This window comes from Sinohyriopsis cumingii, chromosome 11, assembly GCF_028554795.1.
Source record: "Sinohyriopsis cumingii isolate HCF-2022 chromosome 11, ASM2855479v2, whole genome shotgun sequence".
Taxonomy (NCBI): domain Eukaryota; kingdom Metazoa; phylum Mollusca; class Bivalvia; order Unionida; family Unionidae; genus Sinohyriopsis; species Sinohyriopsis cumingii.
Window position 1 is genome coordinate 80,815,213 of NC_142971.1, and position 27,381 is coordinate 80,842,593.

At 33.9% G+C, this 27,381-nt stretch overlaps 1 long non-coding RNA gene across 1 annotated transcript; it reads right to left on the minus strand.

Moving 5' to 3' along the window:
• Nucleotides 1-22,271: 22,271 nt before the first annotated feature.
• LOC149788830 (uncharacterized) lies at nt 22,272-23,062 on the minus strand. The gene is made up of 2 exons (XR_016424440.1): nt 22,936-23,062; nt 22,272-22,535 (listed from the first exon to the last, which is right to left on the minus strand). It is a non-coding gene; the product is annotated as an uncharacterized LOC149788830 (long non-coding RNA).
• Between the last annotated feature and the right edge of the window lie 4,319 nt (nt 23,063-27,381).

Genomic DNA, 27,381 nt, shown 5'->3' on the forward strand with positions numbered 1-27,381 from the left:
TTATAAAATAAATCATGTTTGTATTGGAAGGTGTGTAATCATATGTCAATACTTTAAATTGGTCGATTTAGCCTGACTAACGTAAAGTTGAGTAGATTTGGCCTCCTATCAGCCTCACTATTCATAAGCATTTAATTGAGGGTGCCGAAAATAATGGTATTCAAAACATGGAAAGTGCCAAAGTTCCATCAATATCTAGCAAGAACTGGAAAATTACCAAGATTACAAAGAACAGTAGATTCTCTAAAACAATTATTATATATTATTTACCATTAATAGTTAATTCCTACCCTATGATTATATATTTAATCTTTATAACTCTCCTTCTTTTGGCTGGCTATCACTGTTGGCATCAAAAAGAGACAGAGACAGAGAGAAAGAGAAACTAACATGAGAGAGAGAGAAATCTACCTACTTAGGTGGACTAAACATGGCAATTTACAATAAATAAAAAAAACAATTCATTTAACGTTTAAACGCATCACTAAACAAGATGAATCAGGTATTTCTTAATTGGTCATTTTTATGGTCGCACATAAATAATAGCTATTATGTACTTTTCAGAGAGAGGTGTATGTAAGGTGAAGTTGTATGCATTTAAAACATGCACAGTGTTTGCATATATATATATGCTAATTTAATCTAATGTGGCTGACGTTTCTTTAGATATTGTACTTTTGGAAATTGTACACGATCTAAGCACACTGCTAACTAAAATGACTCATCCTTTGTATTCAACAAATCAGCCTTAATTAGCCTAAAGTAAAATATCCGTAGCAGCTATTAAAATAGCTAAACCGAATTTTGCCAGACTATACCATATAAGCACAATGAACTAATTACCAGATACATAATATGTTTTTTTTTTAAAAAAGGTATCTGCTCTTTTGTGTAAAATTCACCTCTGATGTTCAGGAAGTTAAAATGATCAAGTGGAGCTAGCACTTTTTAAAGTTGGACATCAGGAGTACGGCCAAGCCATGTACTCTTTAACCCATATTATGCCCATCAATCATACACCACAATAAAGGCAATTAAAGGTTCTTTTAACTATATCTAAGATAAAAAGGTATTTTTAAATTGTTAGCGTAACCATTGAGGAAATTACTTTTTTAAGATTCTAACCCAACGCAAAATACGAAATTGTAGAGCGCCACCTATGTTTATTTGATCAGTTTTTTTATTTACGTCGTGAGTAGGTAAACTTTGAATAATAAAACTTAGAAAAAGAAACATTAATATCTGAGGAAAATATACAACAGTTCACTAAAATGGATATATAAAAAGAACGATACATAACGCATTATAAACTTTGGATACGTTGCCTCTAGGTTAGTGCCTACCGCAGTCTTGGTCAATATGGCATTTTACATACTGTAGTGGATAATGTTAAATTATCGTACAAGCATATATTAATTTAAATCCGTAAACGGTCTATATTCAAACCACAATCATGTGATAGTCTGTCCTGTCGATATACATTATATTGCTTAGTTACAATAATACAATGCATGTATTACATCTCTCTCTCTCTCTCTCTCTCTCTCTCTGTCTCTGTGAAAATGTGTAGATATAGAATATGAGAAGCTCCCTCTGGTGAATATCAATGAGAAAAATTTGGATATTTTTAAAATCAAGAGCAAAAGGAGACCTCTCCGGCGTGCTATATTCGGAATTTATGCGAGGGCTCTTTTCGGACCTTAAACGTGTGCTCTTTTCAAAGCTTTCAAAAGTGCTACTTTGCTTCGTTGCAAGAGTGCTCCTTTCGGAACTTACACGAGTTGTCATTTCTAACACGAAACTAGTGCTTTCCTGAATTTTCGTTATAAACCTTTAAAGGGTATTACGGTTTGACCTTACATGTGTGCTCATTTCAGTTATTTTTAGTAAATACTGGTGCAAGTCTTGTTGTGCTGATGATCTGATTGGTAACTTTTTCCTGGTATAGTTTACACCCAACATACTTGCAAATAAATACTGGTGTTATAGTTAAGTTTATCATTTAAGGATTTGCTAAAACAATGATAATGACATCGTTCTTCACAAAATTATATCAACACCTACGACATGCACTTAAGTTTGAACCCACAATGTAACTGCTACATTTACTAATCATGTATATGGCATAAAGTTTTCCTCGTCAACAGAGCCACCGTTTGTTGACATTCATTTCCTTATAAACATAACTTAAAGGAGACCAGAAACAAACATTCTTTACAAATTTTAATTAGGCTATACTATTCATAAATTATATACCATAGGTGGGTAGTGATTATGTTGCACGGAAGATACCAATATTCCGTAAATTCCAGAGTTTTTTCTGAGTTTTGATGAGATGACAGACCACGTGGTCCTATGACGCAATTGTAGCCAGTCCTCAAATATAAAATACATAAACATGGCTTGCGAAAAAGACACGACAAGACCAGATTTTGGTTGCGCATTCAAACGTTGAATCTGCTTCCGAGATATATGTTAAATTGTGTGTCAACAATGTGTTTAAGACCTGGCATCAGAAAAGTACACCTGTAAGAAGGTGCTCATATTTCATATTTTGAAATATAAGAAAAGCATTGTAGTTTTAAAAGAAATACTTATACATCGTGTGCTGTGCAAAGTTGTGATAAGGATTAAGTGATGGTGCCCAATGTAAAAAATAAAAAATTACCTCAATGCAATAAATTCATTTAAGAAGGATGAGTTTCAATTGTATTATATGTAAATGACATATTCATTACCTACCCCAACACATATAAAGACACACACGCAAACCATCTAAGGACTAACGTCTTGAAAATATACGTCCAACACTGAAACACATAGATAATACTGACTTCTGGGCGAAGAGACTAGAAATGGGGCCGACTTGTGGCTAAAACAATATATATTATCGGGAAGGATTAGAGAACTATTTTCATCGGTCGTGACTTATTTATTAGTTGTTAGCACCTTCCCCCACCTCTCCATCCCCACGCCTCTCCATCCCCCCAGCCTCTCTACAGATAAATATGCAAAGAAAAAATCATACGTAATTAATGTAAACATTAAGAAGCTTCCTTCTTAGGATTCAATTACAGTGTATTTTGCATGCATGCTACAGTTAGCGTATTGACAAATCTGATGGTATATACATGCCTGGTATAAATAGTTGATGTACTGTATCGGTCAGTGCTCAATTAATTTTTTTTCTGTGCCACAGGCACCAGGCTAATGACTTAAATCAAACTAACTATCAATGAGTGAGATCCCACAAGCCCGGACAATCCATAATGTCAATTCTCAAGGCGGGAGGAAAAAAAACCTCCCGATTTTGGGGGTATTTCCACACCTACATCTCGATCTCGTTATATGTCCCGATATTTCGCAGAGACCTCCCGATTATTTCATTATGTCTATCAATTATCCTTTCTCAGAAGACAAAAACCCACAAAAATACATAAATATATATAACTTATGCAATCCACGTGTCCTATTCTATTTTATCACTTATTAATATTGACCTGACGAAATAATTAATACTATACGATATTTTGTTTCTTTCTTCAGTAAACATAATGTTAAGATTAAACATTATGCAAGTCAATTTCAGATGTTTTTAGACAACTACAACAGTACTGCATATATGAAGTATTAGCATCATAAGTTACTATAAAATAGGGCAAGTGGCTCCGTCTCGGACAAAAGCTGGTCCGATCAGAATGATGCCGTTGAAACTTTGCTGTAATATGTCCAGAGTTCTGCTGCAACAGAAATGCTTGTCCTTAACATTCCATTGTCTAGGTTGAGATGTTAGAATGTATATGTTAAATTAAACAGTAGTAATGATGCCCCAGTGCTAGACATCACTCTAAACTGCCACACTACAGACATCGTAGCGATATGTCATTGTTTAAGCTACGTTAAAAATCCAAATCACACCACACGACTCTTTCTATGAATACAATAGACAGAACAGTCTTTCTGTAAAGACGTTGTCAGGACAATCTGTACAGATACATTGGACAGGTAGTTCTCTCTGCAAATACATCTAAAATATATGTCTATGTAAATCCAATTGACAGCTCTCTTGTAAATACTTTGAACAGATGGTTTTCTCTCGAAATATAGTTGATCAGTCCCTATAAATTCAATATATAGGCTGGTATATATGTTAATATAGTCATTTAAAACACACTCAATGTGTGGACGAATAATCCAAAAACATGAATAACTACTGAATTGAAATATTTCGGACTTGATCAATTTGTTGGAAATTAAGGGAACTAAAACAATTCAAATAATTCGTTCTAATGATGAACTAAATATGTTGAACCTTTCCGCAATAGCTATTATGTAATCAACAGTATACAGCACATACAGTATATTAAGAGTCTCAATCATATCACATCGTAAGAAACAATATCGCATTGGAATCATGTTGCAGATGGTCATCACTACTATAATAATGTGCTTCAACAATGGTGAACAACGGCAGCTTATGTTTGATGTAGCATATTAGCTCATATGTCAAACGGAAACCAAAATTATTTCAGTCGTTGGAATAGTGCTTGAGTGTAATTTATGTTCTAAAGTGATTTAAGAAGTACTATGCAATCATTAAAAAAGCAAGGCCAAGCAAAAATAAATTTAAAAATTTCTTTTAGGCGGAAGTTTACTTTGTGAGGCACATCAGCAAAGGATGCGTTTCTCATTGTTTGCACATGCTAAGAAATTCATTGCAAAAAGCATTTAGCACTTTTGGCACGATGAATTGCACATTAAGATCAGTTCTCTTTATTATCATTTTTTCAGTTGGATCATTATCTAGGCAATAGACTGGTAATAATAACCAACACAAGCTCGTGTCCACATAGTTGATTTGTGTTACCGCTCGTAATGGACAAAGGCGTTTACTACTGCAGTATTATATGTAGAGTCCGATTCAACTTGAAGCTGTCAGTACCAAATGTGATGTATATTTTTTTTTTCTACAGGCAATCATATTTCATGGCCATACTTCATCAGATACAGCTCTGACAATGTTAATGATATTGTAAACAATAACTTAGCTATGACCAGGATTTGGTTAGAGAATTGAATATGAAAGTTTGACCTGCATTACACTCACGTGTCCAGTGAGTTCGGTGTGTGTGTTTGCTTCGGATTGTTTAACTTAGCTTTAACATATATTCAGTCAAAGCGCTACGATGTGTGCAGTGGGGCAGTTTATACTGATGTATTGCATTGGGACGTAATGTCGCAGACATGCAGCATGATATCCCAACCATTCACGTTATACTAACACCAGGCCGACCAGTCCTGACACTAACCTCTTAATGCTGAGTGCCAAGCAAGACAGCTGTTAGTAACATTTTTGTAAGTATTTGGTATGACTCGGCCGGGGGATTGAACTTGCGGCCTCCCGCATTCGAGGCTTAAGCTCTACCCACGTTATAATCTCATTTCGCAAAATCTATATAGGCTATGAAGGTTAACGTCAGATAGAGAGAGCGATGTTAAGAAAGAGGAATAGAGGTCTAAAAGCACATTACGATTAAACACATTTTCAAATAAATTAACAATTTGATAAGAGAGGTATTTCTTGCCATGAGATCTTCTCACATAAATAATAACTATACTTATCTGGTTTGTGATTTTGCAGGCTAGTATATAACCTTTGACTACAGCCACTCATATGTAGTAGAAAACATCACTGAAGTGTCAACAACATATACATTAGTTAATTTAAATGAATATATTATACAAATAATGCAATATAAGTATTAATAACATTTTCATATGCGGTCTCCAGGTCAGTACTGAAAAGAGTCTTAGTGAATTTGACATCTCCTGTCACCATACTTTAGGCTGGTTCAGTTACAACACACAAATCAGTACAGAAGCGGAATAATTGTTATAATCGGACGGTTAATCTGATTCCTCAAGATTTGTCTAGACTATTCTAAACACAAAAATATATACAAAATACGATTTATTTCTTCTTGATAACTCGCACTGTCCTGCTGGCTATCAAGGTCAACATCAGCTAAAGAGAGAACGGAAGTGGTAGTTCACGGTACGATTAAACAGGACAGTTTCAAATAAGATATCAGTTCACGTATCTTTAAACGCATCACTGAACGTGCTGAGAGAGGTATTTCTTAACAAGGCACTTTCAAGGTACCACATACATTATACCTATAATTATATGGTTTGTGATTTTTGAGGCTAGTAGCTAACCTTAGACTACTAAAACTCACAATGAGTAGAAAACATCATTATATTCTAAGCTTATTATACAGCAGTTCATTCGAATGAATATGTTTTATAAAATGCAACATAATGTATAAAACATTTTCATATTTTACGAAATTTAATGGTCTTCGTGCAACTATTTAACAATCAAATAAACAATTAAGTAAACAATCAAATAAACAATTAAGTAACCTACTGTAGAAAAACGGAAACACGGATGTCATTTAAATCAATATATAAACTGTATATACTTAACCCACTATCACGAGCGAGCCTCTCCTATCAACATATATCATACTGATTCAGTTACAAAGATACAATGAATCAATTCAACATCATATCTCTCAACACGTGTAGGAAACCCACAGGACAGGTTAACTCTGGTGCATATCACTGAGTGAAAGATGGACATTTTCAAAATCAAAACGAAATGTGGCCCTCTCACGAGTTCTTTTTTCAGACTATACACGAGTACTCTTTCTGACCAACAAGGGTGCGCTTTTCGAACATTCACCAGTGCACGTTTCTGGCCGTTTAAGATTACTCCTTTCGCACCTTACACGAATCATTTCGAATCCTTTAATATAAATATTTCAGATATTATATGTGTGCTTATTTCATACCTTTCAAGAGTGAACATTTCTGACGTTTCATGCGTGCTCATTTCACATGATTTTAAACAAATACTGGCTTATCGAGCCGCTTCTATGATTGGCAACTTTAATCCTAGTATCGTTTACACGCACCACATTTTCAAACCAGGACTGATGTTATAGTTATGTTTATCGCTTACAAATTTGCTAAAACAATGAAAGTGACACCATTCTTCATATAATTATGTCAACATCTAAGACAATCTCTTACGTTTCAACCCTACCTATAAAATCCACATTTACTAATCATGTCCATGGTTATATTGTACGAAGTCTCATTAGCACAGCCGTCGTCTTTCGTTATTCATTTTATTTATAATCATACGTTGTTCTAAATATAATGGATATCATTTCGCTTACTTTGAGTATTTTGACCATAAAGCCTTGCATAAGACATAACATCACATGCAAATTCTACCCCGAGTACTTTAGTTTAATCCGGCATGACGTGCACTCAGGTCCCGTAAGATAGGAGCACCATGCAGCGTAGAGTATAATTTACCGACTTAGCATAAAATTGACAGATATAAGGTATATCATATTATGTGCCGAGTACAAAAGTACGGAGCCCGTGAAGGGACACACTTCATATTATTTGTAATCCGAGATCTTGGTTTACCAATCTGAGATCTTGATATAGTAAGCCGAGATATCGGTTTACTAATCCGAGATCTCGACTTAGTAATCCGAGATCTCGATTTAGTGAACTCTCATGTGCAAGCCTGACTTTCATTCTTGCAAATTGAAGGTGGGACGTTGGAGAGAAGTAAAGCAGCAGATTGAAGGTGGGACGTTGGAGAGGAGTATGAGAGCAGATGAAGTAAGTAATTATTGTATATATATATATGTTTTTTGCAATCAAAGTTAGATCATTACAGCCAAGGTGACGAAGCGAGAAAGTGTATGTGACGAATGCGTTCGGTATATTACACATGTCCGATTCTCGCACCGTTACCCAACCTGTCATTTATACAAATATGCAAAGGTCACGGAACTTGTGCTAATATATTGAGGATAATGCCGAGTTCATGACATTTTGTACTGTAACTAAAAGATGGTTTAACACTTTGTGTATGTACCATACCTATTTATTACCCGATTTTTGTTTATGACATTTGTATGATCCACGATGCGCGAACAATGTTATTCATACATCGTGATACAGACAACACAACGTATTTAACAGGAACATTTAAAATCAGATATAGATGACTTCCGAAGGCGTACAGAAAATACTTCTTGACATTATTTCTTTGGATCAAAACTTTCCTTGATTTCATACGAAAAACTGTACAAATGTGAAGTTATGGCTAAAAGTCGCAACTCCTATACATCAGAACATTCCTCGGAATAATGTTCCCTGATTTAAAATACGAGTCACTTGTACGACTCAAATATACAACATTGTAAAGAGGGAACACTGCTTAGCAGATGCACCTTACCTTTGTATTAGATGTACATGGTTGGAAAGTATTCGGTGCAGGTTGAACATTATAAAAAGTAAAGGCCTATCGACGTACATTGACATATTATATGTATATATTGAGAATAAATGTTAAAATTATGATTTGCACAGTTAACATTTAAATGCTGTAATATAAATAGAAGAAAAAAATATTAAAATTCATTTACCCCCAGAGTTGTATTTAGAGAAGCAAATTGTTCAAATGCACTCTTCACACCAGTTTTAGAAGGACAGTGGTTCTTATCTTTAAAACGGGATGTTGTTTTGAATTTTTTGTTCTTTTCACACTTCTCTTGCACCGGGAAATGGTGTTAAACTCAACAAGAACAACATGTATACATTACATGTCCACCATAAACTACTTGATCAAACCATATGTTGTGTTTTGTTTTTATTTGATTAATTAATCTCTGTAGATACATCGGATCATATACTATATGCATTCATTTATTCATCCATCTGTCTGACCGTGCACATATCCATTAATTGATGCAAACACGGCTTAGTGTAGTCATGTTGTGTATGACAGCTGATATTGTATCCTGTTAAATAACTTATTTATTTATTTTAAATAACGGTTATGTGCTAGTCATTGATGAGATTCAGACATTTTTTCGGGATCAATATAATATATAGGAGTTACTTTGGTTCTAAATGAATATCAAAGGGTTGTCATATATATGACTTACGTTGACTCTAGATGAGTACGAAAGGGTTGTATTATATAGGAGTTACTCTGACTCTAGATGATTATGAAAGTGTTGAAATATCTAATAATTACTTTGACTCTAGATAAATATGAAAGGGTTGTAATATATTGGGCTTACTTTGGCTTTAGATGAATATGAAAGGGAAATAATATATAGGAGGTACTTTGATTCTAGATGAGTATGAAAGGATTGCAATATACAGGACTTACTCTGACTCTAGATGCGCATGACAGGGTTGTAATACAAAGGACGTACTTTGCATCTAGATGAATATGAAAGGGTTGTAATACATAGGAGCTAATGTGACTCTAGATGAATATGAAAGGGGTGTAAAATATTGGGCTTACGTTGGCTCTAGATGAATATGAATGTGTTGTAATATATAGGAGGTACTTTGACTCTAGAAGAATATTAAAAGATTGTATTATATAATACTTTCTTTGACTCTAGATTAGTATAAAAGGGTTGTAATAGATATGACATAATTTGACTCTATATGAATATGAAAGGGTTGTAATATAAAGGACCGACTTTTACTCTAGATGAATTAGAAATGGTTATAATATATGGGACATACTCTGACCCTAGATGAGTAAGAAATGGTTATAATATATTGCACATATTTTGACTCTAGATGAATATGAAAGGGTTGTAATATATTGGACTTACTTTGACTGTAGACGAATATGAAAGGGTTGTATTATATATGACTTACTTTGATTCTAGACGAATATGAAAGGGTTGTAATAAATAGGATTTGCTTTGACTCTAGACGAATATGAAAGGGTTGTAATATATAGGATTTACTTTGACTCTAGATGAATATGAAATGATTGAAATATATAATAATTATTTAGACTCCATATGAATATGAACGGCTTGTAATATATAGGACTTAATTTTACTCTAGACGAATATGAAAGGGTTGTAATATATAGGATTTGATTTGACTGTAGATGAATATGAAAGGGTTGTAATATATAGGACTTACTTTGACTCTAGATGAATATGAAAAGAGAAGATCAATGTTGAGTTTACATGGATATATGGCCCAGTATCACGAGTGGAAGTATTCTGCGAATGCCAACAACTTATTAAAGCTTCTCAGATATGCGAGAAGAGCTTGAAAATATCCTTTGAAATGTTTGGGAGATGAGTTTTGTTTAATGTGAATCAAAGCATATAGGAAGGCTGTTTAGTGTTAGTGTAGTTTATTAGTACATGCAATATTAGTACATATACTATTATTTGAACTATGACACTGTCAACGATGGAAAGATCTATCCATGTAAAGAAAACACAAAAACACTCAGAATAATGTACTTAGCAGTCCAGAGAAGTGTGACAGTAATTTATGTTCTACATACTGCTGAATATCAGTTGATGTAAGAGGTAATGACAATAATATTCAAAGATATATGGCACCATTATTACATTAATTACATTAATTACTCATCATTTAATATCAATCATGATGTTGTTGTTTCTAATTCTGAAATTTTCAATACATCGATTAAGAGTTTTTGTTACTGTCCATGTCTCTTTGTAGTTTTCTTGTTTCATTTTAACCATGTTAATATTACAATTTATTGGAATACCTGCTTATTCTGAAGTGAAAACATAAAAGAATGTTGTATCCTGAAACGATCAGAAAAATAATGGATAATTATGTTCAATTTGTATTATGTAAAACATTGCATTTAAGCTGCGTAATTTGATAATATATTCAGACACACACAAAAACATATGTTACCTACCATTATACTTTTGTTCCATGGTTTTCTTTTAAAGCATGAAGTTTTAAGGTCATTGGAATATATATTAGTTCTATATTTCAGACCTCTGAATATTACATCACAGCTGCATGTACTTTGATTAATAATGTGATTTATGTTTGTGTCCATGAATTCAAATGACAAAGAAGTTTTGTATTTTGACGGTGCTAGAACGTAAATGAGCTATATTTGTTTATTTTTTAACTATTCCAGTATAGCACATACTTCATTTATTCATAGGGTAAAAGTTGACATATTTCTGTTCCTTTTATGATTTAAGTTGTGATTCATGACATTGTTTTACATCTTCATTATGATTCGAAACATTCCAAACATGTTTCATTTACTTAAATTGCTGCATCTTTCATATCAGTTAATATGTTTCAGTATGAATCAACTGGATTAGATGTACATATAGATTGCATAATATTCAGACATTCTGTTTAAAATATGTACGAATCTTGTCTCTGGAATAAAAGAATAAATGCTCTTGGAAGCTTTTGCTGCTGAATTTCATATTGCAGGACATGTGACAAAAGTCAGTATTGGTATTTTGCATTTTCTCTATGATTATCCACTCTTTTTATCTGTCGATCCATCATACTAAATTTATGAATACTATCTTGAATTCTAGTTAAGGGATTTAGAATGTAATTATTGTCTGTTTCATACATGGGATTAAATTGACCCATTTGAGATCAGGGTTTAGTAATTTACATTAGAAAATAAGAAAAAATGTAATTTCAATCACTAATATTTACAAAGATTTGGTTTATAGAGTTAAGTTTTGGCGGAACATTAATCTCATTAGTGCTCTTGTTGATACATAATTTATTCCCATCCACATTATATGATTATGTATGCATACCATGGATTACTATACAGCTGAAATAGATTACTAAGTTATATACTCTTATTCATATCTTGTGAAAGTTTATAAAATAGGTATGATTAACCACACAAATTTATTCAATTTTGTATTATTTATTTGTATCAAATGAGTAGCTGCGCACGAAAATATCCATTAGGACACTGTGGCATCATCATATAAACTGACACTATCCAGATAAATTTCAAAAGAGTGGACATTTGTTTTTCAACATTCAAGCCATGATCTCTCCATTATGATTCGTGCCATTTGCATAATATACATGTTTTATTTATACCCACACAAATACACATACTTATGTTCCCAACTCGGGTAAGACTGACTACAGGAAACTGCAATGAGGGAGGGACTGTTCTGTATACATCCTTTCGCAGTGTGCCCGGTACGAAATGTCGCTTTGGCTTTAATATTTTCAGCGCAAGAACCTTCGAGGTCAGGTGGGATATCAGTGAAAGGTCGGCACATTCGACTACACGGCCACGTGGGGCCCCTGCTACGACATATAGCCTTGCATCTGTTGTAGTTACTTACAACCCATGATATTTTTACTTGCTCTATATTTTAGCTTCATTTACATTTGTTATAGTCGCGTATTATTTAAAAATGAAAATTGGTTTAAATGAAGAGTGCACTACAAGCATTGTATGGCTAGCATACCGAACAGTGAAAGTGCTGCCATTCGATAACCGGCAAGTGCTTCTAAACAAGTGCGGAACATGCTACTGTTGTTGTTGTGGGGTTTAACGCCATTTTTCAGCACACTATAGGCTATGCATGGCGGCCAGAATTAATGGTTGAGGATGAAAGCGGAAAAACCTCCGGAAGAACCACCGACTCACGAGAAGCTACTGGCAAGCTTTATCCTTGACTCGAACCCACGCAGACAGAGGAGAGATGGCAGTGATCCGTAATGGAGAGCGCTTTAGACCACTTGTCCACTCGGGGACCCATGTGCTAATTGAAATGACTAACCAGCAGAATGTAATTCAATAATTAAAGTTTTATTTTGTTTAGTGCTTTTTGGTACAGGAACACAAGTTAGTTACCTATGGCACGAAAACCCAGGTAGGTTATTTAAGTAATTGGAGTAATGTGCCTTGCCCAAGGGCATGCCACTATAATTGCCCCAGGTGGGTCCGATTGTATGATTCGAACCCGCACTCTTTCGACAATGAGTCCGGCACGCTAACCTTTGAATTATCGCATCACCCATGTTACAGCTATTTACAGTGCTTTACTTATCGTTGTTACTGACCATGATATTGATTTTTTTCCTCCATATCTCTCTCGCTGTTGGTCAGTTCAAAATTTCCACTGTTTCATCAGAGATGGTTTGTTGCATCATGCGATGGAAAATGAAAGGGACGTACAGATTGCTCGGGGTTCGTGTTGCACATTATGAAGTAATTAAAGTGCGTGGTAATCACACCGTTATGTGAAGACATGAGTCAAAGTATAAATAACGGATCAGAGACAACGAGTCCTGAATGAGAAAAGCCACGATAGTGTTACATGAACAGGGGTATTTACTTGACCGAGCGGTTGTCAAAACCCTGGCGCGATTCTCGCTAAAAGTCATAAGTTTGCCCCAACTTTCCAAAGACTTCCATACAACTTCAGATGTAAATTAATAAGCCCGACGTGTCCATTATATACCTAAATTTTACTCTAGTCAATGCAAGAACACAGATACAACAATCTGCCAAAAATATATCAACCGCACATCTGCATGGTTTATCTTCATCAGGTTTCTGTATCGCCAGCCGTTCACGCCGTATAAACTATACGTGTATCCCCTAACACTGGGAACTATTTTAACTACGCTACGTTAGGCCAGTCAACAAATCGTTTCCAGACACATTTCGCCAGTATAAATGCACCACATTTGCCACCATGGTGACCTAAACGGTATCTGCCGAGTCCCTTCCTATGTATTCCTTTTTGTAATTTACCAGTTTCCTACCGTAAATACTGCCACTTCAGTCACACCACCAATGTACACCACTAGATTTGAATATGGACTATTTTTCGACAGGGACATTCAATCGGTTTTGGCCTGAATTCACTACTAGTGAACCACAGCATCATGGAAACTCACTAACACTTCACTACGTAACGTTTACTCCATGTAATTCGCTAATGATTTCGGACTATGGATATTTCCATTGCGGCAAATTCACACAAGTAATCACACAAATATAAGAATTCTTTGAAACCGGGCGCTATAACCAAATGCGCATAATCCAACTTTAGTACAATAGTAAAGTCCAACGTACCGTGAGATTACAATTAATTCGCATTCTAAAAGTGAGAGTTATCCAACTGGATAATATCAATTCGTTAACAAGTCCAAGTTCACAACTCCGAGCTGAATCTGAATGTAAAAAATATGTGCAATCTCTATATAAAATTTGCAAAAATGCACCGAAGGAATGTTTCTTTATTTTACTTTTCATGTATTGGTTACACTGGTGGGGTACCGTTCTTTTGTATTCATGTAACATTTGGCTTCCCGCAGCTCAGCGCCTGGTGGAAAGATGGCTGCATTTTATTTATTGTTTTCATTTTTAGGTTCCAAGATTTCAATGGGGCTGCAAGGTGATCGTGTTTGTGTCATACCAACACCATTTATATTTAGATCAATCTATATTAAATATTTTTCTAAGTTTTGCTCTGTTGAAAATTTCGTCTATTAAGGCAAAGCGATGACAATATTTTTTAAAGAAAGTGTTAATCATGCAGGATTTTGGACCAGCACATTTTTATATAAAAAAATTAAGACCGATTACGTGTCGTATTAAGTGTTCCAGTGAGACACTATGTATCGATGTTACTATTTGTTCAAACGTTGAAGCGATAACACTGCCTTCATGGCCTGATGGCTTCTACGAAGGCCATGCTATTGGATAATACTAGATCAGGACGGTTTTTGTTTATTTATTTTACTAGCAACGCTTAGCAAGAAGTGCTCCTGGAGAAGAGAAATTTTCGTGTTGATATGAGTATCCATCCAGTAGGAGTAAAGACTAATAACCTTTCAAGATGACTGCATCGAGCTGAATGCCATAAAGCAAAACCAGTTTCATTTAGCACCCATTAGATATCAATACAAAGGTATTCGCCATGTTTCGTGACCACCATATGTGGGAGGATTGAAAAATTAAATCCCAGGTGCAAAGCGGGCAACCTATCGACAGCGACATATCTTCGCCTAACCTCTGTTAACCTAAATGTCTACAAAGCTAATAAAAATGCGAAGTAATTTTAGAGCATATTACATTCAAAATCGGTTAGAAGAATATATTTATTAGTAGAATTTACATAAATGATATGACCGTAACCGGATAGGAAAGCAAACATAAAAACCTTTGTATCTTCTCCCCGAAATAAATATATGTTAGTAACTGTTTGACACATCCATTGAGGCAGGTTTTTGTTACAAATTAAGATGTACAGAATTGCTATATCTGGTATCATGCCGGTCACATTTGTGTTAAAAGCTAGTTTACTAGGTGCAAATATAAGTGTATTGCCTCCGTGATTACTTTAGGTAGATTCCAATTGTTTTTCTCCATATGGAGACAACGAAGTTCGATTAATTCTTCCTCACAAGGATATATCGTTTCCTCAGCACATTGCATGCGGCACACTTCTAGCTCCTCGTCTGAAACATCACACAAACGATCTTCTACATTCTCCATATCCAGCAAAAAGTGTAGACTTAGCGGTCTACCCGAGGGAAAGCTGTTCCGGTTTGCACTTATTCTGTGTGTAGTCCAAACCATCATAACGTCGTCTAAGTCATCCAAAAATAAAAACAATTACCGTATTTGTTATGGCATGGCGATATTGGTTCACATAAGAACCTGTCATTCCTTCAGGTAGATATTATAAAAGTTAGAAAAGAACTCTAAATTGAGCGAAGAAAAGCTGTTGAAAATTTTCAATGAAACGCTAAAACCAGAACAATTAAATAGGTTAAAATTCCATAAGAAGAATAAGACAACAGTGTGGAGTATGCTTTTTTTCCATTGCATTTCAGTTTAAACCAATTTGATATGAAAGTTTCTAAAATATATCCTCTAGAATGGAATCATTCGCCAGATAGCCATATCTCTCTTGTTGTAGAACTGTAATTGTGTAATTATGACTATTTAATTTGTATTCATTTATATCGGTTTTTTTTAATTAATATCCAGGCCGTCAGACCGTCGAATGAACCTTTGCACACCTGTAACTCTGACGTTTTCTGTACCCATATCGCCACCCATAATCGTTGGACATCCTCCATATTTTTTAACAGCATCAATAAAATATTTTGCTATGACTTTTGGGTCAGTGTTAGATTTCCCAGCCTTTAACCAGATTGATTTCCTTGAATATCCGTCAATGCAGCATTTAATGAACAATCCATAAGGTTTAAGTTTGTCATATGAGTCAATGGGTCCACAGTAGTTTGGGTCTTTGGAGATGTAAGCATCGTCCTTGTCTTACCACAACTCCTTGTGTATCCAATATCTTAAGCACGAGTCGATTTTTTTACTTCACTTTCAAACCATTTAAAAGGCACTTTTGAGACATCCATCTGTATCCATGCATCTGTCGAGATGTTGTTAACTTATATTCAATAAATGAAAGCACATTGTCTAATCAGAATAGTCTTTCCTCCTAATGATTTTAAGTTCAAGCAATCTCCGTTTTAGACGACGCACATATATTTTGATATTGTGCTTTTTTGTGGATACAATCATTGTTATTTCTTCATATGTGAAGCCGATATAGAAGTACAGCTCAGTTAAATGCCATATTTACATCTGAAACATGACAAACTTAATATAAAATGAGTAACTTTGTATCACCAATTTCTACATACAAATATGTAGCTCTCTGTGGTCGCTGAACTTTGGTTCTTACTTAGATACGAGATATCGTCTGGTCATGTTATATAAATTATATCGATGATAATGGAGAGTGATCGCAAAAAATAGCTTTACTTTCTGAAGGTCAGGCTCTGAAAGGAGGTTGGTGTATCGCATTTATCGTTTATAGGTTTTTTATCCGTGTAGACCGATAACCTTGCCAACGTGTTGGCTTATACATTTATACTATTATTTTCTGGTGAAGTTCGAGTTTCTAATCCGATAATAGAAGTGCATATTTCCCCAATCATTGAACTCGGGTTCTTATGGATAAATGATATCACTATACTAACTGAGCCATTCAGCTTTTTATGTGTCCAATTGTAGTCTCGAAGAAAATAATTAACATTTATTATGTGTCTTTCCCCTCTTGAAATTTGCTAAACAGTGAACATTTTGATTTGCATTGAATCGAAAGCGGTAATAAATCATAAACAGACATTAATGTGTTTCTGTCAGTTCTTAGGAAGATCAAACAAACAAATGTTGTTCAACCGGTTTTGAAAAGGCTTTTCGCAGTAGAAAGTCTAGTGATTTAAGTCAGATGTAGCTATTTCCATAAAATGCCACGTAACCTACACCGTTTTTTGGACAGGTTGCCTCCAAGTTAGTGCCTAACGTAAGTACAATATTCTTGATGCACCTGAAGTTCTAATTACTTGACTGCATTTCATTAAAACAAATAGGTGGAAAAATGAAGGAAACGTGTATGGAACTTAAATATTGGAGTGATACCTATATAAACAATTGTGAAACAGTTTATCAAAGTATATTTTCCAAGACCTTTCAAAAGACATCAGATCAACTTTGCACAACGTGTTGAGGTCCTCTTATTTCTAAAGATAAATCCTTACCCTATTGCTGTGGAATACTCGGTTTTGAAAAGACCACTCTCCTCATAAAACACACATTTTATCAGCTTCCGAGTGTCGGAGGAATCTTGAAAAATTCGTTTCAAACTCTGCAAACATAATTTGACTTTTGCTCTTTATGCCTTATCTATGAATTGCTTGAGGTCACACACAAAAAGACCAAGATCTAACTGATTAAGCCATATACACCTCATATAATTCGTGTGTGTGTGTGTGTGTGTGTGTGTCTGTCTTTTGGATTTTTAGCATAGCTTTAACAATTTTGCAGTCATGTCACTATGATGTATGCAGCGTGACTTTGATGTCTAGCACTGGGACATCATGCCTGCATACATGTAGCATGATATCCCACCTAGTCCCATCATCCTGACACAAGGCCTCACATTCGTAACACTAACCTCTTTACGCTGAGCGCCTAGCGAGGCAGCTGTTAGTACTATTTTTATAAGTCTTTGGTATGACTTGGCCGGGGTTTGAACCCGCGACATTCTGCATACAAAGCAGACGCTCTAACCGGATCGGTCTTGTTATTTGAAAACAAAGGCATCGCATTGTAAACTGTTCTATATTAACTAACACAAGTAATCTTTATATCTTTTAACCTGAACAGGGGTCCCCTATGTCGAACCTGAATCCGAAATCCACATATAATTAACAAGCCATAGGAAACCTAACTACAAGATCTAAATGGCGGCTTCAAGAGACTATATAGAACGATGGACGTGCAGACGGACCAGTTGACAAAGACTCAGCTGCCGTGACAAAACAAATATGCCTCATTTTTCGTACAAGCAGGTATTATTAATGCATTTTCACAAACGTAAAATAACCATGGACTACGATGCAGAAGTATAATGTGGGACTTTCATACTGGAACACTGACAGAGAGAAGAATTGGTTTACATGATATAGCAAAGCATATTTGTATCAATCACATCGACGTTTGCGCTTCGTCACTTCACGATTATTATTAGTATATGTTCATTGAATCTCGTAATCAGGGATACAACCCTATATATTACAACCCTTTCATATTCCTCTAGAGTCAAATAACTCCTATATATTATACTGATCCAGACAATAACATCTCAAGCCACATCAACAACTAGCACATAATATTTTCTTTCAAACAAATAAGTGATTTAACTAGATAAAATATCAGCTTCCATACACATATACCAGTATATCATAAAATATCATGACTCCTTTAAGTAGTGTTTGCATCAAATAATGGATAAGTGTACGGTCAGACAGATGGATGAATAAATGAATGCATACAGTAGATAAACATATATACAGCCAGAGATTAATTAATCAAACTTCTTTTAATAAAAAACAGCGTATAGTTTGATTACACATTTTAAGGTGGACATATAATGTATGCTCCTCTCAGTACAACTATGGAGGTAAATCATTTTTTAATGTTTTTATTCTATTTATATTACAGCATTTAAGTTTTAACTTTGCAAATCCTAATTTTAACATTTAATCTCAATAATTTAAAAAGTACATATATATATATATATATATATATATATATATATATATATATACAGAGAGAGAGAGAGAGAGGGTGAGAGAGAGAATAAATGTTAAAATTATGATTATATATATATATATATATATATATATATATATATATATATATATATATATATATATATATTGGTCTGTCGACATACCTTTACTTACTATAATGATCAACCCCCACCCAATGCTTTCCAAACATGTACATCTCATACAAAAGTAAGGTGCATCTGCTAAGCAGTGTTTTTTCTTTATAATATTCTCTTTCTGGGCCGTACAAGTGACTCGTATTTCAAATCAGGGAACATTATTCCGAGGAATGTTCTGATGTATAGGTGTTGCGACTTTTAGTCATAACTTACATTTGTACTGTTTTTCGTATGACCTAAAGGAAAGTTTTGATCCAAAGAAATGATATCAAGAAGTATTTTCTGTACGCCTTCGGAAGTCATCTATATCTGATTTAAAATGTTCCTGTTAAATAAGTTGTGTTGTCTGTATCACGATGTAGGAATAACACCGTTTGCGCGTCGTTGATGATATACATGTCCTAGCAAGAAAACGAGTGATAAATATATATTTTACATACACAAAGTGTTAAAAACTATTTTAGTTTCAGTACAAAATGTCATGCACTCGGCATTATCGTCAATATATTAGCACAAGTTCCGTGAGTTTTGCATAGTTGTATAAATGACTTAAATACAGGTTGGGTAACGGTGCGAGAATCGGACTTGGGTAATATACAGAACGCATTTATCACAAACTTTCTCGCTTTATCACTTTCGCGATAATGATTGAACTTTGATCTTTTTTAAAAAACATCTATAGATACAGTAATTACGTACTTCGTCTGTTCTCATACTCCTCTCCAACGTCCCTCGTTCCATTTGCAATAATCAAAGTGAGGCTTGCGCATGATAGTTCACTAAACCGAAATATAGGATTAGCAAGCCGACATATCGGATTAGTAAACCGAGATCTCGGATTACTAAATCGAGATATTGGAGTACTAAATTAAGCATACTTTAACCTTTTCATCTCTATGCCTTCTCTCAATCAATTGCTTGAGGTCAAATTAAAAACGGTGATATAATTGATTAATCGATATACACCACATCTAATTTGAAAACAAAGTGTACACTTTTCAATATTAACAAAGACATGTAATATTTATATCTTTTAACCCGAACAAGGTTTCCATATGATCGAACCCGAATCCAAAATATACATACTATTAAAAGCCTTATACGGAACCTAACTACATACTCTAAACTGGGACCTCAAGAGACTATAAAGAATGATTACGTTCAGACGGACCAGTTGACAAAGACTCAGCTGCCGTCACAAAATAAATATACCGGATATTTCGTACAAGCAGGTATTATGAAAGCATTGTCTCAAGCATAATAATCATGAACATTTAAAACACTGGAAGTATAATGTGGGGCTTTACTACATCATCAATGACAGTGAAAAACCTTGGCTTACTTGATACAGCAAAAGACTATTTTCTTATCTATCATCGTCACTTCACGATTAGTATTTTAGTCTAATTGTAATAAACGCCCTTATAACAAAACTCTACAGTTACAAGTTACCTCAGATGCTTGAATATTTCACCTCCAACCTACAGCAGTCTATCCACAATGAACGCATCCAGTCAAAATGAGGTACCCAGATGGCCAATTCATCAATTTAAATTTCCATATATTAAACCGAGATATCGGATTAGTAAATCGAGATATAGGATTTATAATCTGACATCTCGGATCACTACATCGAGATATCGGATTATCTCGGATTAATAAAGGAAGATCTTGAATTAGTAAAGCAAGATATGGATTACTAAATACAGATCTCGGATTAGTAAACCGAGATGTCGGATTACTAATTCGAAATCTCGGATTAGTAAACAGAGATCTCGGATTACTAAATCGAGATCTCAGATAATTAAATAGAGATCTCAAATTAGTAAACCGAAATCTCGGATTTTAAAAAAAAAATGTGAAGTGTGTCCCTTCACGGACTCCGTACAAAGATAACATATAATGTATAAAATATAATTTATGCATGAAGATTTAAACCCCTATTAAAGATGCTTTGTACACACAAAAAACGAAATTCGAGTTCATGTATTTAATACATACGTGGGTTCGATCCCTAGCCGAGTCATACCAAAGACTTACAAAAATGGTAATAACAACAGCATCTCTTGGCGCTCAGCATTAAGAGGTTATTGTAAGGACCCGTCGGCATGGCGCCAGGATAACATGACTGGGTGGGACATTATGTTAGATGTCTGCGCTTGATGACCCAGTGCTAGACATCACTACAAACTGCAATCACTACAAACTGCAATCACTGCATATATCGTCGCTATAATACTAATTTTATTTTAAAGCTACGTTAAAAATCCAAATTACACACACACACACAGAACACACACACACACACACAGATAATCACACGCACAATACATTAAGGGATTTATACAATTCAGTGACATAGACCATAATATATGTGTCTACAAGATTTCGAAATTCAATTCCTTTCAGGAACATTAAAACTAAAACAATAGTAAAATCTCGCAATCTTTGAGAACATTCTTGACCTGTACAGTTTGGTCTTCACAAGTAAGTCGAATGTAATCGGGGATCAAATTTTATATTTAGAATTTTCCAGCAAGTTATGGATGAATTAGGCATCCAGCATTTGATGTTTTCTGCCTATCAGCAGAAAGCCAAGAGACTTTAGAAAGATGACCTTTAAATTTTGCAAAATATTAGTCGGTCAAGTAAAAAGATTGGGACGAAAGTGTTGTTTGCTGATATGGAAATCAGTTCAGTAATCTTTACGATTATATTCCTTTGAACGAATATGTGGACATAATGTGCGTGGACCATTGAAGTTGTTAAATAAGAACTGTGTTTCAAATGAACATACAGAAATAGATCGACTCGATTATGCTTCCAATTTTAAACACAGTGGTCACAGAATTGTGAAGTTGCAAGAACTTATTTGCACTCTACTCAATTATGTATATATATGTATGTGTGTGTGTATATATGTTTTGTGTGTGTGTATGTAGGTGTCTGTGTATGTGTAGGTATTGTGTGTATGTGTGTGTGTGTCATATCTTCATGAATTTAGGCAGATAGAAATGTTTGTCAGAATGTACCTCCTTAGGAAATATACACACAAAAGGAAAGAAAATAAGAGAATCATGTAAAACACCTTTTTTATTTGCATGTCTAACATAATAGCACTGCGAAGAGCTGGTTGTAAGTACCATACTTTTCATTTTGAAAGAAATTTCATTTGCGTGATAACATCGACAGTTTTCTCTCTCCATTGTCATATCTCCAAGTATTGCCTGTACGCGAAGAGACTGGTACACTGGCTTCTGTCCGAACTTAATTTATAAGCCGTCTTGCAGGCATTACACGTGTACTGATCGGTGCAGCGAATACAGTTACTTACTTCACATGCTGTAACAAAGATAATAATAATAATAATAATAATAATAACTATAGGAATAAGAAAATGATGATGATATTTTTGTGGATGATGATGGCGATTAATAAATAAACAGCTTCGCATGGTATACACAACAGCGGCATGTAAATAAGATTTAATAATTAAATCGAAAAGAAGTCGAGATAACGGAAAATATTAATAATAATAACAATAGCAACAACAAAGACGATCATCATTATACTACTACTAATAATAATAATAATAATATTAATATAAATAAAATAGGAAGAAGAAGAAGAATTGTAACATCAAAACAATAATAATAATAATAATAAGTGCAACAATTAGTCAATGAATATGTAGATTGTGATAATGCAGACAGGCACACAATCAAAGTCACGATGTAGATACCTTTACAATATCTGGCAATTCTTCCATAACAATACTCCCCCATCGGACAGCGCGGAAGACAAATCATTCCCACATTGCGTCCACTATAAAGAAACACATAAAAATGACACATCAGTGTACAACTCGGGCGTGCAATAAATGTGAGGCTACAAGTGATTATGTGATATACGTAATCATCACCGAAACAGTACACTTTATATTTATTATATGCAGTTTAATATTTTTATATTACACAATTTTAACATATCACTTTTTATGATTCTGATTGATCCAAATATGCTAATGAAATGTTTGGACAATATTATCTTTACTGATTGGCCGGATAATATTTTTTTTTACTCGGCCTTATAGAGCACTTTCTTTTTACTAGTACTACGAACATTGGAGGCCATTTTTTTGTGTGGATCGACTGCCCTAAGCGAATTGGGAACAAAGTCAAATATTTCTGAATATGGCTAATTTACCCCACAGTGTATTCTATGCGCTATGTATTGCCTATCATGCACTGAGCAATGACTCTAATCTAAGCAATACCACTAGGAGCAACTAAAACTATGGATATTGGTCAATTTAGAGAGGTCGTGAATGACTGGTTTGGAATCCTGTAACATGGAATCCTGTAACATGGAATCCTGTAACATGGAATCCGTCCAATATACAAGAGTGATTTAAATGTTAACTTCAAGAAGAAAAGAAGCTCACCACTATTTATAGAAAAATGTCGACATAATAAACCGGTCTCCGTACTTACACAAAATTAGGCATATCAGACCATAATATTTGTACGCGGTAAAATTGCTCAATGTTTCTATGTTTTCTAGGTGATGTTATTCCGACTACCTCATGTTCCAAATCAACTAATACAAATATCAGGTCACAAATATAGTTCAGTAAATATGAAATTTGTTTCATCATGTAATCACAAATACACTGCAGTAAATATGAAATTTCATCACCCAGTAATCACAGATACACTGTAGTAAATATGCAATTTAATCATCCAGTGATCACAAATACACTACAGTAAATATGAAATTCCATCATCCAGTGATCACAAATACAGTACAGTATATATGAAATTCCATCATCCAGTGATCACAATTACACTACAGTAAATATGAAATTCCATCATCAAATGATCACAAATACACTACAGTAAATATGAAATTTCATCTTCCAGTGATCACAAATACACTACAGTACATATGAATATCTTCATCCATTAACAATTGTTTCAAATCAATATTCAACAACTTTCAGTAATGGAACTTTCATACTATATAGATGTCAACATTGTTATATGGATCATCGAACACAAAATAATCAGTCTATGTGGCATTACCATGGAACTTTCATATATGTTTTGTGTTGGAAAATCATGTAGTTTGAGTCAAATAGTATGTTTATTCGTACGGACACTTGCTTCTTAAACCATAATTTGAAAATGAAAATACGCTTTTAAATGTTTTTGGTTTTTAAAACTGCAAAAACAAACAATCGACAAGCTTATGGGACTTGTGGAAATGTGCATCGTGGGAGTCAAAATGAAGGAGATTATTTATTGTTTTCTCTTTATTTCAGTTAAAATAAAAAATGTATTAAATATACTCTTAAGTGGCAATGATGTAATATTGCATTTACGAAACTAGTTGAATAAATACAATTTAAAATAACTTCTTGTTTGAGACCACTGCTAATAATATATTAACCTACTACCAAACTAATGATGATTGTGTATCATACCTAATTATCACACATCGACTTACTACCAGAATACGCAGTATAAGCGAGGTTTAAGATTAAGCGTACTACTGTATTTGTTTATTTTCAATATTATTTGCTAACAAGTTGATTATGGACTCATGGATTCGAGTACTTGGTGTGTGGGACAGATTGCCAGTTGCTTCCCGTGGTTCACTGGTTGTACCCCGGCTTTCGTTCGTTCTTTCTTCACCAAATATACTGACCAACATGCATAGCCTATCATGTGATGAAAATTGCGTTAAACCAATAACAATCATCAACACATTGATTTCAAGCAAAATATACAAAAGGCCAATGGTTAGTTCGTGCTTGAACATCGCGTCATTCATGTACTGTAGAAGCATCAATAAATTAGAAGCAACACTAGCAATAATCGATAGTAGTCTTAGCAGCTGCAATGATAAAACGATTAGCAGTAGTAGTATAAAAAGTATAGTTGTAGAAAACATGCAATAGCCGCGCCATTATTGGTATATCCAGTAGTAGTAAACCTAAAAACCTCAATCGTATATATAAAAGCAACGCCACTAACAAGAATCGTCATAATAGTAGAGTTAGCAGCAATAGCATCAGCTAGAGTTTTGATACTAGTAGAGCTAGCAATAAACGTATCAGTAGGTGTCGCAATAATAATGATAATCAGCAATATTGAAAGCAGTTACATTAATACTGTCAAAGAAAGCATCTATCGTTAATAAAACAAAATCAGCATCAGCGGGAGCAGTTGTAGTAGTAGTAGTGGTAGTAATAGTAAAATTAACACAAAAGGTAATGCAATTATCAGCCGTATTAAAAGTAAAACTACAAGTAGTACATGGACGCAGTGTGGGATCGTTATGTCTACCATACTGTTCATCAAGGAAGTTCTAACGGGAGCTTGTCGATATATTTATAGGTATGCTGACTGTATTTTTGTTTATATGTATACCTGCCATTATCATAATCTTCCGTTTTCGTGAACATATGTTAAATTTATTATTATTATTATTATTATTATTATTGTTATTATTATTATTATTATTATTATTATTGTTATTACTATTATTATTATTATTATTGTTATTATTATTATTATTATTATTATTATTATTAGCATTATTATTATTATTATTATTAGCATTATTATTATTATTATTATTATTATTATTAGCATTATTATTATTATTATTATTGTTATTATTATTAATATTATTATTATTATTAATATTATTATTATTATTGTTATTATTATTATTATTATTATTATTATTATTATTATTAGCATTAGTAGTATTATAAGAACAATACATACCTAATGCAAAAAATGAAAACAATTGTAGTGGCTCTTCTCTCAAAAACAAATCGTTTTCAAACGGAATTCATTTTAAATGGGTATTACTTCAGGTCTCTATTGCTAGTTATGCAAATTACTGTTTTTTCCCTGAATATACGGTCTATTTTTGTCGGTTTGTCTGTCTGTCATTTCCAAGTATAAAATTTCTGAAAAATAGTTATGTCTACATATGGTCATGAAGTGGTTTAGAAAAGCATACGCTTAACGTTAGAAAGGAGTACTCGTATATATTCCGAAAAGTGCAATCGTGAGAGGTCTTTTTTCCTTTTTTAAAAATATCAAAACGTTTATTGTACTAGAAGGAATTTCACCTATAGGATATCCACACCTTGTCACAGAGAGAGAGAGAGAGAGAGAGAGAGAAAGAGGGAGAGAGAGATGTAATACATTCATTGTTTTCTTGCAACTAAACCTATATAATATATATCGACAGGAAAGGCTGTCATGTGATAATGGTTTGAATACAGACCATTTACGGATTCAAATTAATATTTGTTTGTACGGTATCTTGCATGAAATCCACTACAGTATGTACAATATCCAATTCAACAAGACTGTGGTAGGCACTAATATGGAGACAATGTATCGAAAAGTTATAATAACATGTGTAGCATTCTTTTTTAAAATATATCCATTGGACAAACGAAACCTAAACATGTACATAATACTGAGGTGTATAGATGTAAGTGTAGAACTGTACAGACTTTATGATATTACTGAAACATATTCATGATGTTGAGGAATTCCGACATGACCAAATATCATTTTTACTGTTATGGGGTAGACAAATAACATAACCTCTTTCATACTTTCAAGGAATAGAGCCGAAACTAAGCCACTTTCAAATTGTCAAAGAATAACTACGCTGTTGTCATACTGTTGGGAAATATAGACATACTTTAGCCCGTTTCATAATGTAGCGATATGCGTTTAATACAGACATAATCAAACTACGTTCATGATGTACTTGTAATTGCACAGTACTTGAAATTAACTCGCTTGCTATTTAATCTATCTAGTTGTTTTGTAAGATACGGATTGTACCTAACATTATTTGATAATGTGACATTCATCTTTCTAGATGTGATATCCATTCCAAAATGTTTAAGTACACAAGACGTTGGAGAAACGCTAATTCCACTTAGATTGCTAGTAATCTTAAATATCTATATGTCAAGTGTTGTACATACAATTTAGGGAATGGTAGGTCCGTTACCAAAATTTGCCAAATGGGTCTCTATAAAAAACATTTGATGGTTTGGTCTATCTTTGAATATATTTGAACGATGTTATCTCCTTAAATACATTTTAGAGGGTTATCTACGTAAATACATTTGATAGATGTGTCT